Source organism: Neodiprion virginianus, chromosome 6 (assembly GCF_021901495.1).
Source record: "Neodiprion virginianus isolate iyNeoVirg1 chromosome 6, iyNeoVirg1.1, whole genome shotgun sequence".
Classification (NCBI taxonomy): Eukaryota; Metazoa; Arthropoda; class Insecta; order Hymenoptera; family Diprionidae; genus Neodiprion; species Neodiprion virginianus.
In genome coordinates this window covers 18274167-18292449 of record NC_060882.1, presented here as the reverse complement: position 1 = coordinate 18292449, position 18283 = coordinate 18274167, and the positions used below count along the sequence as shown (strand labels likewise).

General features: G+C 39.0%; 1 protein-coding gene across 5 annotated transcripts in view; it reads left to right on the top strand.

The window, feature by feature from the left end:
- The first annotated feature begins 2765 nt into the window (after positions 1-2765).
- Positions 2766-18283, top strand: part of LOC124308220 (limbic system-associated membrane protein-like) — a 77107-nt gene continuing 61589 nt past the window's right edge. For 3 of the 5 annotated variants that reach the window (XR_006908946.1, XM_046770721.1, XM_046770724.1), the window contains exon 1: positions 2766-3511. The gene's annotated coding sequence lies outside the window, so the exon portion shown is untranslated. Of the gene's footprint in view, positions 3512-10300; positions 10415-18283 lie in introns of all 5 variants that reach the window. The other 2 variants (XM_046770722.1, XM_046770723.1) reach the window with 2 other exon arrangements.

Genomic DNA, 18283 nt, shown 5'->3' with positions numbered 1-18283 from the left:
TAGAACTATTATTTTTCAATTGCGGTAAAAAATGAAAATAGTTAAGGAGTGAGCAGTAACCGGAACTAAAAATTTCTCTCAGTTTATAAAAAAAAAAAAACTGTCACCTATAAGTACACATATTGTTCTGTCATGGTAGAAAATGAAAATGTCGAAGTACTAAACGGTATAAACCGTGACTGGAAATTTCACTTACAAGAAGAGTATCGGACTTCGGATCACGGATTCTACTGAAACTTCTAGGGGTGTTTCTTTGGCTAAAAATATGGGGCTTTGTACGTGTAGTTTGATCGCATCCCGTAGGGAAATCATCTCCGATTGGCCGCGGATCGACCGATCGACGGTTTATTTTTTTTAGTGCTTGTCTCTATTTAGCGTACAAACGTTATTCCACGCAACAATTTCATTGATCCGTGAATTAATTTGTAGAACAAGGGCGGGAGAGGGGCCTCCGGTATAACACAGGGTTGTAATACAAAAGCCAGATTAATCTCTGCCACGCGTGTAACCACAAAAGTTTGACCGACGACGCACAAAACGCACCTGCGTATAGATATACTCGATCCGGGGTGTCGGAAAGCTCGAGCTTTCAGCTTTTAGCTCTGCGTAGATGTGCGATATTTTCCGAGGGTAAAAATTTCCCTTTCAAAGATCACACGATCGGCCGATACGCCCCGTCGTTTCGAGTGAGAATTTATAAAGGATCGGTGTGTGTTCGGGCATATTACGTGCAGGCAGAAATTGCACAGATCATCGAGTGATCGATCGCTGTTTGTATCCTCCTCTCAATCTTTCCTATCGTTGCTAACATTTTTCATTCTTATTGTTAATACGCACGCGAGGCACAATATAAGGAAAATTCCAACGATTTCCATGAAAATTTCTACCTACAAACCGTATTGTAATATACCTTGTACAGTATATATCTACGGTTTATAACCTGCGCTAAACGGATGGGATTAGGCTTCTCGTATTTTGGAAAATTCGCTATCCTCGAGGAGATCGTTGTCTCCTTTTCGCCCCCCGAGTTTCCGCACATCCTTTGCACCTAAGGATTTCACCTCGCTGATTGTATTCTCTGTACACGAAACGCCCTACTGCAGACCTCTTTTTGTTCAACGTACGGATACTGGTGAAGGATTCCATTCACTGACGAAAAAACGGAGGGCAAAAGCCAGTTTTCCCTGCTTCATTTAGCCCAAATGTAAGCTTATGTACCCTTTACATACATATTCGTATGTGTTACATGCTTGTTCGATATTGAAACATTTTCTTCAGAGCTGACGCTAATTGCTCGACGTAGGCCACGCGGATAAAAAACTGAGATATATAATCGGAGTAAGCGATCAAATTTAAGGGAGTGCCCTGATCAATTTTGATATTGACGTATATAATTTCAAATATCGAAGTACACGTACCTTAAAAGCAAAAAAGGGCTTAACAGTTCCATTCTATGCGCAATTCAGAGCAAAAACACTACAACAGCTTTTCATTCGAGGCAGAAATAAAGAAATGGCATGGACTTTACGGAATCGCAATAGTAAATTCCCTTTGAATATACGAGCGTCAGACTTTCTTTTAGTATTTTTAATTACAGCGCAGAATTGGACAGAAAGGAAAGGAAAAACCATAAATTGCCAAAATGTGATTGAATAGAGAATGAATAAAATATTATATTAAAAAAACTTGCAAAGATTTGTGCTTCCGCAGGGAATCAAAGAATTATTCAAAAGCGTCAAAAGATTTAATTTCCGAAATCAAAGGAAACCATGAGTTCTGTAAATATATTATTCGATATTGTTCGTTCATTTCAAACTTCGAAAACACGTTTCGGCAGCAATTATTGTTAAGGCTCGGAAATATGTTTGTGTGAAAAATTTCATTTCATTTGTTTTAATTTTTGTATTTCACCGACTGCAATTCTACCGAGCGGTTGGCTTTGCAAAATTCCAGTATTGAGTCAAGCATCTTGATTAAATAACTCCTGTTATAGTTCCGACGTAATTCTAAACAAGCACGTCAATTGCAATACACGAGTAATTAAGCCAGGATCGTTAAGCTTCTTCAGCTTCAACATTATTCAACTTTTCCAGATATCCCGGTATAAAAACGAGCATTCTTCTACAGTTATCTGTGAAAAGTAACAACGTTTCGTAAGTTATACTTAACTTCTGTGAAAACAAAAGTTCCCAACAAATTTCCGGAAACAGAATAATCGTAATTAGTCGTAATACACGATTCGAGATGAAAGAAGCGGCGGATGATTTAGTCGAGTTGAATTTCTCCAAAGAGACCAAACTTCCATAATTCACTTTTCCAAAAATTTTCCTTAATTCTTTTATATCTAGGTCAAAGTGAAAAACCTTAGTCGTGTTACTGCACAGTCCGTAACAGTTTTAATTTCTTAGAAAATAACCCAAAGATGCATAGATCCGGTTGGGTAAAATCCAAAGAGTGAAATTCTCCTGCGTGTATCAAATCGGAAAAGCTCAGTTTCCGGCGCAGGGCGAAAGGGGGAAAAGGCTGCGGCGCAAACGATCCGCTAAAACTGTGCAGGAACGCAGGGATGCTGCAACCGCGGGTTAAATCTCACCCCGAAAAAGAGGGTGCGGAACGCGAAGACGAGCGATCGGATGGCGGTGACGACGCACCGAATGACGCGTCCCGTGCACGGAGAAACGACCCTTGAAAAGTCCCCGAAGTAGAGGGCATGCGCAAAATCCCGGGTGCAGGTCGGCCGGAGGTTAGTCAGTGGCGAACCCCGCGGCAAGTAGCGCGTCTCTCGGAAAGAAACGAAGCAGCGAAAGTTGTTTCGAATACGCGAAACAATGCACCGCTTGTTTTATTTTTTAAACAAACCGCGAAGGCGATGCTTTCGATAATCGCGTTGAACATATACGTGTATGTATTATGTATAATTATAAATAGATAGATATTTTTTTTCGTTCAACTCTTACGTCTCGAGGAAATTTTCCTCGTGTAATATCCGTAGAAACGAGGAAAGAGTACTTTTAGTAATGAGTAACGGATCGAAAAGTGACTGACTGATTGACGAAAAATTGTGAATTATTTTCAGTGTACAATTTGGGTGCATGTGATATTATATTTTACGCTGCAGCGTGTGCAACGGGATTATTACCGTATGTTAATTTGTTGTTAACTGAGGGTGGAACGTTTTACGAAAAGTAGAATCTGTGGATGGCGGTGCGGAAAAGAGAGAGGGAGGAGAGGAAGTTTGCGAATGTTGAAAAGTTTTTTATTTCAATTTTTCTTTTATTTTCAAACCTTAAAAACTTTGCAGTTTTTCGAACGAGGAACAATCAACGTAATTGTGACGATCGTACAGCTTGCGCGAAGACTTAATCAACGCGACCTGTGTTAAGCTTAAAAGTTTTTCACACTTATTTATACATGTAACGTGTGTATAATGAACACACGCCTGTAAATTGTCGACGTGCCCGTGCAACACGAACATCGAGACTTACGCCTTGGGGAAAGCGTGTTTTTGCAGGTACATATCATTAATCATTTTAAAACGGCTTTATTATACCCGCGGCTGGGTGTATTTTTCACAAGCTGGATACACAATCTCTGCGGATTAAGAATATTCACCGTATCATAAGCTTTCCGCATGCTTTCTTGAAATATCAGGGTTTGAAGAGAACGGATACAGTAAGTAAGAGAATTTGACATCAAAAGTTTACACGAATCAAAATATATATCCGCGATCCAAGGATCTCAGAATTGCGGAATACAAATCTTGAAATTGCGAATCGTGTTCTGAAGCACGAAAATTTTTAGATTTTCGAGAAAATCGGTAATTTCAGACTAACGTTCGTCAGCAATTGATAATTTAACATTTGATAAAAAGTTTTTACGGGCATGAGCGAATTCTTTTAACCTTATTTGCCCGTTTGAATATCTAATTTATTAAAATCAGATTTTACGACGTGTGCCGAAAATAATTTAAATGTAAATTTTTTCATTAGAAAGATTCGAGAAGGTCATTTTTAATCTAAAAGAACTGCGTCACCTTTCCAGGATTAACCGTTTTTCGTTATACATATTACTACAGACACGTATAAAAATATCTGAACAAAAGCTGCGCACATTGATTGAAGAAAAAAAAAATAATGGTTAAAATGCAAATAATCCTTCCGCCTAATTCCGCCGAGTTCAAAGCTTGTTTGAAATTGAAGAATAGAAAGTGGGAGAGCTTTTCAATTCTTCATTAACCGATTATCTGCACACGATTGTTGAATACAGATACAATATTTTGGCACGCAACGAAAATAAAACTCTATTATTTAGTTCGGAAATACAACTACGGTGATCGTTGAAAACAGAAATCGATGAAAATTGAAACTTTCTATTAGCGAAATTTGTCATTTTCTCGGTTCGTTAATTACAGGGTAACTGGCGTGCGTTCATGCGAAAGTTCCTGGTTAATTAATTCGACTAATTAATGACCGGTTGACCACATCGACAGGAATTTAATACAAATTATAACATGTATACATCGCTGAATACGACATCATGCTTTACTGTGGGTTAACTAGCGAAATATAGGCAAACTCATGTGGAAATTATACAGTAATCATTACTTTGACATCAAACACTGTGAAGAGTTCGTTTCGAAGTATTAATATGTCGTCAAACGCAACGCGGTCAATAATTACCAGCCACTTGCAGTATTCCACAGAATTTCTGAGTAATCGATGCATAGAGATACGAAATGCTTCGCTGAAAATAAATGGCAGATTAATGTTACCAACGATACGATAGATAAATTTACAGACCTTGGGATTATCTTTAAACATCGACTTTTCACCGATCAGCATTAACTGAGTTAATGAAAAGAATTACTTTCCACGATATTTAAACTTAACTCCTTCATCTGCAGCGTCACTCTGATGCGACTTGCGAATTTTAAGCACGATAAAAACAAAATCCCAACAGACGAGGCGTTTCGAGATTGTAGCTTGAGAAATCATCAGTTTTATAAAATCTTCGGTAATTCTAACCGGGTCGATTAACCGTAATCCGAGCGTTTGGCTGCTCGGATTTGTTGCAATTATACCAGAAATCGCATTGCTTTGAAGAGCGTACATCCTGCCGTGAAAAAACGCATTCGCAGAAGGTGTAGGAAAAATATTAAAGAACGAAGATGGAACAACAGTGATGATAAAAGAGTCACAAAGACGCCTTTCATCACTGTCGAAGCTCAGGATAAACTAGGTTAAGCTTCCGCATCTCGAAAATTTTCTTCGTTTCTCCGTCCCGTCCGTTTACCTGCCGGAAACAGAGACCGCGGTACATTACCGAGACTTTCATCACTATCGAGAAATTGCCAAGCTTGCAACTTTGGCCCCCTGAAGCCCTGAAATCCCCTGTCAAACTCAGCTTCGAAATACACAACGCTTCAAAGTTTCAACTTTGAACACACGCTCGCTGCAGTAAGCATACCTCGACTACTACCACATGATACCCACCGTCCAACTCGTATGATCCTGTACTTTAGAAAGCCGTGAAAATATCGGCTAAATATCAACCAGTTGCATTACTTTCGAAACTCGGATTATTTCCACGTCATGTAACGCACAAGTATGTACATACATTGTATAATATACACGGTGCGTTATGTGCGCGGTTATGAGTTACGCAACAATTTCTTACGGCCGTTTTACCTCGGATCTCACATTTATTTTCCACGTGTCATTAAACGCAGCTTTTCTTTGACCCAAGAGTAAGAAGAAGAAACGTTTGAGCCACCGTACGTTGCGGACTCCTTTTTTGCTTCTGTAAACCTAATATCGAGTAAAGTGTTAGCTCCGTCGACTGTGACGTGAAATCTGTCAGCCCAACGACCCCAATGCACGATCCCCCGGTTTAAGCTAGGGTGCCAATCTAGGTGTCGTGTTCGGACCGAGTCAAGTACACTGTTTTGCTTTTCATAAATGCACACTTTCCCGCTGCTAGCGATTCTATTTATACAACGTCATCGGCGTACCAAAGTTGAGAATTTACTGTGATTTTCATCATCTTACATCAGAAGCCAAACTCTGTTGGAAAAATCTTTTCCAAAATCCGTGTCGACTAAGGATTATAGTTTTCAGCTCACTGACAGGAGTGAGCTTAAGGCGCCACTGAACTGGATTGTCATATATTTCCTCGTTGAAGTGTCCGATAACGGGGATACAAATCCGACTAAGAAAATCTTTAAATCGTAGCTTAAATAAAAGTGCACGTCCTTAACTCAGTCATTGCTAACGTACACGGAGAGAAAAATCTGAGAAAAATTACCCTGCTGTTACTATGATCGTGATGTAAAAGACACCTACCTGATGCAGTTTTTACGGTGCTGCATCAGAAAAATGCGTCGTCACATTTTAAATTTTGTGCTGCCGAAATACATAGTTTCTGAGCAAGGTAGCAATTTTTTTCATAAAAACCTATAATTTTTGTTAAATGCATCAATAAAAAATGCATTAGGTGTCTTTTACATCAGGATTATAGACAGCAGGGTAATTTTTCTCACATTTTTCGCTCCGTGTAGATCGCTGATAATGTTTATTGTTAATAATGATGAATAAATACTATACACTATATTTGAGTAATTTGCATAGACGACATGGGCCTGTACGAATGAATACATTGAATTCACATATGTAAAAGTATATAGCATATAAAAACATGTAAAAGTAGTCGAGTCACTTGAATATAAGAGTTCGCTTATCCAAGCTCAGTTGTGTGTATATATATATATATATATGTATATATATATACATATGATTTTTTAACGTGAAATCCCCTCTTAATTTTAATATTCGCCCGTGCCTTAAAGGCCCTTTCAAGGAGTTAAAATCGATTAGGAGTGTTTGTCAAGGTAAAAAATTAAAAAAAAATAAGTTTTGCATAGTTTTTCCTGCGAAAATCAATGCCGTTATCCGTATTTCGACAGCGTTACTTTTTTGACATGAAATAGATACGAGAAAATTGAAAAATAATCGCATCCAAAAACCACAACGCTAGATTGGCAATAATTATGTTCCGAGATGTTACATTGATTTCCAGCTGATTTTTGTAGAAGTTTCAACTTTTTCACATTATGATTTTTCTTAAAACATTCCTTATTTCTGCTTCTTAAATTCAAATCAAATAATCTCTCATTTTATTTGATTAAAAACGATTATTTTATACGTATTTATTAGCGATTAATAACATATCAAAATTTCAGCTTTTTATCTCATTGATCTGATGTCCGTATCACCTTAAGAAATTCAGACAAATGTGCGAAATGCTGTAAAATTACTTTTACATTAGTTTAAGTTGCCACACAATTTTATTTCATTGTTCATATGCGAATGATTAAAAAATTGATAAGAAAAAAATCGATTTTAACTCCTCTAAAGGACATTTGGGGCACGGATTAATATTAAAATTCAGAGTGGTTTTCACTTTTAAAAATAATTTTTTAATATTCCACGTCAATTTAAGGGATGAGAGAAGAAAAATGTTTTTTTTTAGCAATATTAAGGGTGACCCTAATGTACATACATAAGTTTCCGTATGTTATCAAAACATATCAGGGTATTAAGTGAGTGTACTGGCTATTGACCCTGTCCCAATTATCAAACTTTTTTAGTCGTATCTGTTCGATCCTTGGTTCTAAAATTATGAAAAAATAAAGTTGCAGTGTCTAGCCCTCTATTAATTGGGTTTAGTCATCGCACAATTCATACTTTGTGCCGTCAATTTATAATTTTTAAAATAAAAGGGTCAATAATTGGGTCTAAACGTGTCAATAACTGGTACACTTACCTTATAATTCAAGACTTGATGACGTATTAACCTTCCAGCGGGCGCGCTGTCGCAAAATTTACAACAAATGCGCTTTATCAGTTTCCCCACTTTTACCACTTATTGTTAGTCGCGAGCATCGAGCTCCGAGCTATTCGATGGTCATTGTCTTTTTAAACGTACAGACGTACCGGGAGTGCTTGGAAGTCTTTCATAGATTGGACAATAATTATATAAGTTAAGCATCCCTTACAACAAGTAGTTTGAATTTTGTTAATTTCGTCCAAACATCACAACCCCCAAATTTCAATTCCATAAAATAGAACACTTTCTACCAGAGACGTGAACAGTATTTCTTTCATGATTCCTAGCATCGAATTCACCGCAATTTTTGCCGAATAAGTCGCAGTTTTCATTGCGTGGAGAAATAGACTTGAGCTGGAAAATTTACACTAAAATATATGAATTCATTCGCTACTTCGAGGGGTTCATTATCGCGTACACATTGATTATAATTTCTGTTTAGCTATCATTTATGAAATATGAGTATCTTTGATTTGGCTCTGTTTATTTTGAGAGAGTTTATTTCCCAGTATTGTTCCAACATTTTGATCTTCTTTTTCATGTCTACTGGAGAATATAGTTGGAGTAAATGATTTTTATGGTCAATCGAGATTCCCTTCACCCCTCTGCCTTTGAAAACTCTCTCAAGGTCGTTTAAATACAGAGCGAACAGCAGCAGACTAAGGATTTCACCTTGTGACACCCCTTCGGTGACCTCGACTTTTTTGGCTACACTTTCATGGTTACGTACTGCTATCGACGCGTTTATCATATAGCCTCATTATTATTCTTATAAATTTTGAACTAATACCAATTTCGAACAAGTTTTTTCACAATAGCGAGTGCTTGATAGAGTCAAGTGCGCGAACAAGGTCAATGAAAAGCGATTACACTTCACGTTTTGGTCTACTGAAACGAATCTGAGAGATCGCGCGCAAAATAAAAATTTGTCAATGCAAGCTCTTTTCCTTCTAAATCTGGATTGGAATTCCGGCAGTGTTTCTGTAAGCTTCGTCCATTCGAATTAAAACTTAAGTATGGAATTGACATGAATCCATAATTGTTCTGAATCTTGGGATCTCTTTTTACGAATCATGGATGTATGCAGTTCTGTCCAGTCCGAGAATACTCGCTCCTCGTCAATAATTTTGTTAAAAAGACATTATACGTAGAGCATCCAATTGTCGAATAAGTTTTTATAAAAATCGTTATCGAGGGCATCCGTGCCGGGTGCTTTGCATTTTTTATACTGATTATAATTTCTTCACGTGTAACCGAAATGTCTAGTAAAGGACGTCTCGCGTCACTAATTTCATAATCAAAGGTTTGTCGAGTAGGGAAAAGAGTTTCGAAGTGTCGTTTTCAGTACCTTTTCCTTTGTAATTTAGGTCTAAATCCGTTAACAATTTACCAAATTTTTTTTCTGTCCCGGGTATTATTAACTGTTTCTGATAAATTATCTTAGAAAAGTTTTTTTTTTTTTTTAGTTTTCAATCATTTTAAGTAATCCCATTTATAATTTATGTACTGATTGAAAGTATTAGCTTAAGATCATTCTTTCGGGACTTTCGAAGACATCTCCTCACCTCTCGTCTTTTGTTTGTTTTTTTTTTCAAAAGGTTTATTGGTAAGGTTTTTTGTACCTTATATGTGTATTCCCTGTTTTCAGTGGCCAAACGCAATGGGTATATTTAAAATTTAAAAACCGGAAATTATTTTCAAATAAACCAATTACACGCAGCCAAGTTCACTACACTTAAGCCAAGCAGGCTATGATAAGTAAATTTTTCGGGTGTATCGCTCTCAGATCAACCGTTTGCAATGACTAGACCAGCATTTTCGAAATGTTCCAATATTTATTTATTTCCCCCTCGTCTTTATTTCCAAGTCGAGTGAGTCTCACCATCAGAGGCTACGTTCGGGTTAAGGGAATTTAAATTAAAAAATAAAATTAATTAATAAAATTAAGTCGAAGGCACCGCCTGCAAAACTTGGGAATTGGTAAAATTCCCAACGTACACGAGCATTGTAATGCATTCGAAGGTTCTTGATTTTATTTTGATCGCTATATGCTACTTGGATGTTTCAATTAATGCGTGAGACTGAATATTATTATTACAAGCAATACATAAGCCGTCTTTTGTTCGTCTCTTGGCTTTGACTTTGAAGCCGTCAGAGTGTACGACATTACAATTAGAAAGCCATGTGGGTGAGATGTCAGGCAGCATAGGTGGCCAGGTTTCGTACAGACAAAGAATATCGCTGTTATCGGTATGCTCCGCAAGATCTGTATTATTTTTCGAACCGTAAAAATTCCAAAATATCACATGCAAATATTTTTCATTGAGATCCTGGCTTTCTTTTTCGGTTCGTTGCCGTTGATTGTCTGCTTGCGGTGCTGAATTTTATCGATCAATCACATTTTTTCCTGCTGCAGAATGTTGCTATTTCTTACTTTCGACGGTCCTACTTCTGGTGGATCTGGGTGTGAAATAATTATCCATCGTGTTATCGGGCTGCAAGCTTGATCGAGGGTTTATGGAGTTTAGCCGTGAGTTCGTTTTTGTCTTGACTGTACTTGCTGCACCAGCAAACTACGATGCACGGTTATCAGTAGGTGAAAAGCCCACAATCGCTGTTGTATATAAGTCATTCGATCCAAATTGGTTTGCAAAATTCAAAATTCACTTCATTTCTTGGATAGTTGTTATTTCATTGTAATCCTGGAAAACCTATTCCATCAATTAGCTTTCCATAAACATAGCGCACTTTAACCAGGAAATTTTCAGGTGAAAGGAGCCCGTTCATAACAGCCACTTTCCTCTCGCGTCAATTTTACCAGAATCTGTAGTGCTTATGACGTCACAAAATATACATATACATGACAAGCCAGTTCCGCGGCATCTTAATTCATTCTTTTCCAATTGATTTGATCCGTAAAAATAATTGGAAAACCTCGAAATAAGGTTACTTCAATACCAAATTACAATATGATTACCATGATTTTTAAAGTACGATGAATTGTTCGTTGGTAACATTTTGACTGTTCGTAATCTCTACCTAAACACAGAAATTCTCTTCAAACTGTAGGTCCCCTGTAATACTCCGTGTGCAATCATCTTGCAAATACGTGCCAAACTTCGCTGGCTGTTTGAAATTCATGTGCAGTGCAGCAGAGTTACTCTACCTAAATTCCCGTTGCCAATAAACCGGATGAACAGTGCGAATGAGAAGACAATAGATTTTTGTCGTGCAAAAAGAAGGCGAACAACTGCAACGCCTGGTTTATTCCTGCACACGTCGAGTGGCCGGGATTGAACAAAAGGCGACTCAATCGGCATGGCAGGGAAACGTATGTCGGATAAATCGATCGAGAGGATTCTATAGGCATAACGAGGATTTTTCTTTCCGTTTTTTCCTCTTCTATCAGTGTCCGTACCTATCCGCTACCGGTGACCGGACGCGGGGGTTTAATTTGTGATTGCGGTGCATCGAGAGATGCATTCGAACGTCCAATTACAGCTCGATGGTTACGGCCGAGCAGCACGTGGACCTGAATACCTACGGACATTTTCCACTACCGATGGGAAGAGAAAGAGAAATTTGTCCGATCAAACCGTCAAGTTTGATTGGAAAAAACCGTTTCAGTTCAGCTTGTTGAGTTCGTAAAGTTTCACTTGTGCAGTTTAACCAGTCTCAGTGAAACATAAGACCGTGTTTGATGATGAGAGTCAGTTTGTAGCCTATTTTTTTATAGATATAAATTCAAGGCAGCAAAACGAAGGTACGATTAATTGCAGGAATTTTTCTGCGCCTTGTAACTCGTGCTATTAAGTGAAAACTGAGATCAGCTGATTGCTTTTGCCGGCGCCATGTTGGATCGCAATAAGCTACTTCGGAAAATCTTTGATAACTAAGTTCAGACACACGAAGACGAGCAAGATAATTGAAACTGCGAAAATAGTCACTTATAATTCTTGCGTTCAACGTAACTTTTTTTTCCAATGATGTTTTGTTGTTTCTCTCGGTTTATTATAGGTAAATATATTGCCTGGCAACAAAGCGTTTGATAAGTAACCAGAACGTTCCCGTGAACCGTAAAAAAGATCTCGTCAAATCGGCAAACATATTTTCTCTCCATTTCCGTCTCGAGGAAAAGTTCCTTGCGACCGAAGTTTGTGTTATTCAGAACGAAGGAAAAGAAGAAAAGTATAAAAATATTCCGCAGTTTCGAGGTATATATAATACTTATATAAATGGCGAATAAACTTTTTTCACATAACTGCACTTATATTTTTCTTTTGATAGAGTGAGAACTACCCAAAGTCCGACGCCATATTTAGAGCGCGGATGTATAGGAGTTACAGCTCGCAAGCTTTCGAGGCGAAGAACAATGAAAGTTTCTATCTAGGTCTCGTCACAACTACCGTTTCCCGGTCTGGAGTTTATACATCTACCGCCGAGTTTCACCTGGAGTGAAAAGTAATTTCAGATCGTACCGCGACCAGTGAATAAAAATTCGATTCGATTATCCGGCATCGACGAGGATCGTAGAGAAAGAGAAACAAGTTATATATACAAAAGTCCTCGTTGAAAAAATTACCATTCCATCCGCAGGAATTGTGTGACAGTGGAATTTACGATCGCGAGACGTCGAGTCATTTCGTTGAAAATTAATACAAAATAAACGTTTATTTTATCTTCGCCGTTGCTTTATAGATAACCGAATATTAAACCGACTCGAGAAACGCTTGCCTAGGTTGATTTCGTCGACGAAAAACTTACACGCGAGGATACTGAGATCGGTTATAAAACCAAGCGCAGAACAGACTTGCGAAATATATTTTTGCGCATACTTTTTGCGGAAAAAACGCGTGGCTTCTAATCCTGCTGTTTTCGAGCAGGGAGCTTTTCCTACCCTCGGCACAAAGTTTCGTGTTCATTCCAACGTCTCCGTTAAATCTGGGGATGCGAATAACGGAAACAAGGTTTACCGTTATGATTAGAGGAAGCTTATAATGTTCCTAACAACCTGCTAGATATATCTCGGGAGATACAAATTGCTTCTTGGAATTACGGAACAAGGTGGGGAAATTTCTCCAAATAACAAGACAAAGCGAACAAACCACGTCGCAATAAATATAAAGTGCGAAAAAACCATTGCTTGGACGATCGGAACAATTGGATAGAAATAATTGATATGAAGGAAAAACGGTAACGATCACTTGATTGGTGGTCGTTTTTACAGTAAAGGATATTGTTTTCGCGTGGAATTGTGCCGAATTACTAAAACACGAACGCGTTGAACGCGATGTCGTACCTGCCAACTTATCGATGAATCTGGTTCAACAATTTCAGTCTTGTTTTACGGTAATTACGAATTCCCCTCTCGAGATGACTATTTGCATATTTAAGCTTCCGCGAAAATGCAAACGTCAGTTTATTTTAAAAGGATCAGAGTCTACCGCGCCTCCTTCACCTCGCTGCAGGAACGGGAAGGCATCGCGGCCTTCGAGAGTGCAATTTTCAGACAATTTAAGGTAATAACTTTTGCATGCAAAATTGCAGTAATCCATTTTCGCACCGAGTAGAGGTATATAATGCGGCACAAGACTCTGGGATTGCCGTTTTCCTCTCTCCCCATCGCGCCCAGGTCTGTCCATCTACCTCTTATAATCCAAACGGGTCAATAGCAATTGCTAAAATTGCCCGATCGGAGCCCGCCTGAACATATGTGCAAAACTTTCTTACACATCGTACGAATCGTTCGATGATTACTTACACCTGATTTTACTAGACGATAGCTATAGTACATATAACGATTTCAGTATCCGCGTAGCTACTTGATTTATATCATACGATTACTCGCATAGAAAAACTGATGAACGTCTCTACGTATTCGTAATCAGACTATTTATCAATCGTCGAAGTTACGTATTTTATTCTCATCGTGTTATAGATCTACATATTTTTTTTTGGATGCTTGGTCAACCGCACGGTATTAACACGCATGGTTTTTACATCCATTTTTTTGTACAAAATAAAACCCACCTACCGTTTAGGATAAGTAAATTATAAATGAAAGAAGGGTAGAACAACTAGGAAAGGAGATGCAAGATATTTGGAATATTTAGTAACACGCGAAAGGAAAATCGTACGAGACTCTCGACTTTTTAAAAACAAATAACGTTGGTGCCTATTTGATGTTAAAAATTATGAACGCTGTACTAAATCTATCACCCCTCCATCAGCTATGTACCGTACGTGATACGCGTTCCTTAAAGATATCAATACCTACTCACAGCGTTATCTGTACGTAAGTTGAGGTATTCAGGAATCGATCTTTTCTTACTTTTATGTGGTATCTTTTCATATTGTTGACAACTAAGTATTCCTGCGGGATAAACTCTGCCAAGTGAAGTTTGTATCATGCATATATGTATAATAATCGTTGATAGATCAGCATATTTATAATACCATAAGGGTTTGATCTCCGGTTTGGGCTGATTTTTGCGTTCATTTCCTTTTTTCACTTAAATATTAAATATTAATATTACTTAAGCACATTCGTGTGAAGAGTACAGACTACAAGCATGATCGTCAATGAATCTTACACCCCTCAAAATGTACAAGATTTAGGAAATAATATAATATTCTTACGACTTTCTTTCTTTCTTTTTCGATAGGTGAAAAGTACAGTTATAACTTCCGCGCATCCGAAAATACGATTTTTGATTGAAACGAAGATTTGGACTAATATCCCGAGGTAAATCCTGCGAAGTTGATAGAAGGGTGAAGAATGAACGCGCTGCACGTGCAGACAACGCGTTACATCGGCGTTACGCGTATTCTCTACCTACGAATATTGGCGTAACGCAATTTCGAACACATCTGCCAGGCTCATAAAATATTCCCTTTCTCGTGTTCCCGAAGGGCCGGGGGGATCCTGCAATGCATCGATTCGATCCCCGGGCGGTAACCTCAAAGTGCGGTTAGTCACGCGGGGAGAAATAAGGAAGCTAAACCGATTACACGCTGATTGGCTAATCTATGCACCCTCTCGGCCGCATATATGGCCCGAGGCGAATCGCATGTATAAAACGGAGGCAGATGTCGCCGGGGATATATCGCGGAAAGAGCTCGGGATGCGTCTAACGACGTCGAAGAGGCGAAGAGAGGAGAGGAGAGGAGAGGAGAGCGGAGAAAATGCGAGACCCGAAGTCCGTTGAGGGGGTGGCGGTTAGGCAGATGAGAGGGCGGAAAGGGGGCGTGGAGAGAAAAACGCGGTGGATTACGCGGGTCATTTGCTTTATCTTTTTAAGCCATTCGCAGGGGAATAGACGCGGGGATAGGAAATAAGCCGCGGATCCGGGGGCTAATAATGAATAATTGCGAATTATTGACCCTCGGCCAATTCGCGAAGAACCGACGAGTTCAGGGTGTGCTTCAGACAGCCATGGGGTGATTTCGCTTCCACCATCCCCCTGCATTCTTCTGCACTCGGAAAAATATCGGTCGTGGCGACCAGAATTCGATCCCGGAAACGAAATTTCAGGGTTAACGTACATCGGATCAAACATTATTTTCGTTTGGTTGATTTTATAGCGCGCGGAAAACAAAATGGTTTTGTAATGACTAAGCAAAGGTTTGGCACCGCAGTCCCATAGATTTTGTCGCAGTTGCGAAATGAGATTTACAAAGTGAAATGATTTTATGAAGATTGAAAAATGATTGTGCAATTGTTGTGACTGGAAAATTATCGTTTCATTGTAATTTATGCCATGTGAACTAAGCTACACATCAAACAACGACGGAGAAATATGCCATTGTGAATTGACTAGCTGATTCAACGGTACTAGACCATTCATGATTTAGTTCTGCTGATTATACCAGACAGATGCCTGGTATCCCTCTTAATAACTCCCTCTTATAAAAGGCGTCGACAAATTGACCTTTTTAAAAAAGTAAAAAATTTTCTCAGTTCCTGTTCCGACTTATTCCGCGAAAATATTGTACGACCAATGTTGAAATATTCCATTTTCTTCTCAGGTCTTACGAATCTTACAGGTTTTCAAAAAGACAGAGTTGCCGTTTACCGTTTCAACATCGAAAACTCCGTTTTACACTGTTAAGTCATCTAGGAAGCAATCTCAACGGAGTTGAAAAATTTCGAAAGTTGGTCCCTAGGATTTGTCGAACAAAAGCAAGTAACGGAAACTGATAAATAGCAGGTTCGATTTTCGCTCCTGATCTGAACCCGGCTAGCAAACTGCTCTCCCGATAGATAGCCGCGTGGCTTTAGCGAGAGTAAATTTCGAGACGCGTGACACGGCCGGGGAACGAGGAACAAGGATCTAGGAGTCGGGAATACGGATGTTTCTCCATTAGACTCCCACGTCGCTCGGGCGAAGATTCTTATTGAAAATCGACTGATCTGAGCCACTATTCTCCCGCTATTTATCGGCGTGTGAGCGTCGGATGAAAAGGAGAGAATGGGAGGGTTCGCGGAGAGTGGAAAGGAGCGGCGAGCAAACGTCGTCCGCAGGGCCTCTGACAGCTATGGAACTCAAGAATTATCTTGATCCTTGGCGAACTCCTTCCGGGCCAGGACGCGCGTCCTTTCAGAACTAGGAAGCCAACTGCTTTCAGAATCTGATACCATTTCAACGGAGGGGGGGGGGGTTGTTTTCCTTTTTATTGAATTCTAATAATATGAGCACAGTGAATTCCCGATGTACTTCAAGCGTTAGTTTCATTTTTCGCTAAATCGAAATACTTTTTATTACAACAACACTGCTTAATCTTCGGCGTTACGTTCCATGGCAATCAGACTCTCTCCGATACGTTATAAACGATTTATATCTGACCTGCATTACTCACCAAATACGGACGAAAATAAAGCCTGGGTGATCGATAAATGAGGCACGGTATAAAAATATCGTTTCTTCGCCGTCGATTCATGCTCATAGGTCGAATTTTTGGAATTAGCTTCAACATCGGTTTGTTCTATTTTGCACGTCACGATAAATATGTTCTAGTATTTTTTGGATTACAGAAAATTTCTTACGAAATTAAAACTGTATTATACACCTTCGAATCTGAACCTCCAAAGTTAAGATCGTTCGAAATTGGAGCTTCGATCAATCTCAGACACTCGTAATTCATTCGAAACTCTGAAACAGTGAATGAAATGGACGATAACGAGATTCCTCGAATCCCAGTCGATGAGTTTGCGCAGAAAACGAACCGATCGATTCCTCCTTGTTAATGGGTGAAGGATTTAATTACGGGGTACAACATATAGGCTAGTTGCACTGCGAGCGTGATAAGCTCTGGTGAAACTAGGAATCGGGGCTAAATCCATACAGGCTCACCCCTTTACAACCCTGTCGCTGTTCTCCCCGCGCTTGTAGGATTATCGATTAGATATCAGGATTAAGGTAATCCTGTTCTACTAGGTAGATGTAGGTACCCAGAAGGCAGGCTTATCTCGTTTTTGTGCGGTTTCCACTCGGGTCCCGTGCCACCCTTCAATCCGTCAATAACCGATCGGGTAAAACGGTTAATTACTCAATTCTTTCGCCGCGTTGCACCGAATAAACTTTATCCTTTCCGATCCTCCGTTCAGGAAATTTAGGGCGGATTCGAGATTCAGTTTCACCATTCAAATGGAATGTCATTTTTTAATTTCAGAAGTTGTTTGTCTTGTATTGTCAGGCTTACGTACGCCCATAAATTGTACGTAATTGCGGTGATAAATTCTGTGGAAAATACTTTTTTCGGAAATATATCATCCCACCGCTGCCACCCAATTTACGTCTACTTTAGAACGGTTCAAATTGAGAATTGATAGGTAAATAGGTGATGAAAGGTCGATTTCTCAACGTCAATATCGGATTTTATGAGGAACTAATGTGTCTTTATTATCGCATAATATGTCTCGGCAAGGTTTTAAAATATTAAATTCTGAAAAAATTGAGAATTGATTCATCTGATTTTCCGCCCCGCGAAAAATAAGAATTCAGTCAGTTCTATAAATGCGAAAACCATGCAGGTATAACGAATGAAATTTTAATTAGCTGCAACGATGTTTCTGTTTCATTGGGAAGAATTTCCCCGTAGGAGATTACATTTTTTTCCACGAAGCTCAGAATTTAATAAATAATTTTTCACGACTGTTCTTTCTCGACTCTCGTGTAGCCAGTTGAAGACTGCATAAACGCACATCCGTGTCACCCGGAGCTGAGAGGGAGAAGGCGAACACCAACCATTCACCTCTGTCACCCGATTCCTGTCTCCGTCTGACGTCGGAATTTCTTTCATTAAATTAACACTGCAAGGCTTGGTCCGCTTATTATTTTTTGTGTGTTGCAACACTTTTCATAGGACGTTTTGAACACTGTGGAGATGATTTACGTGC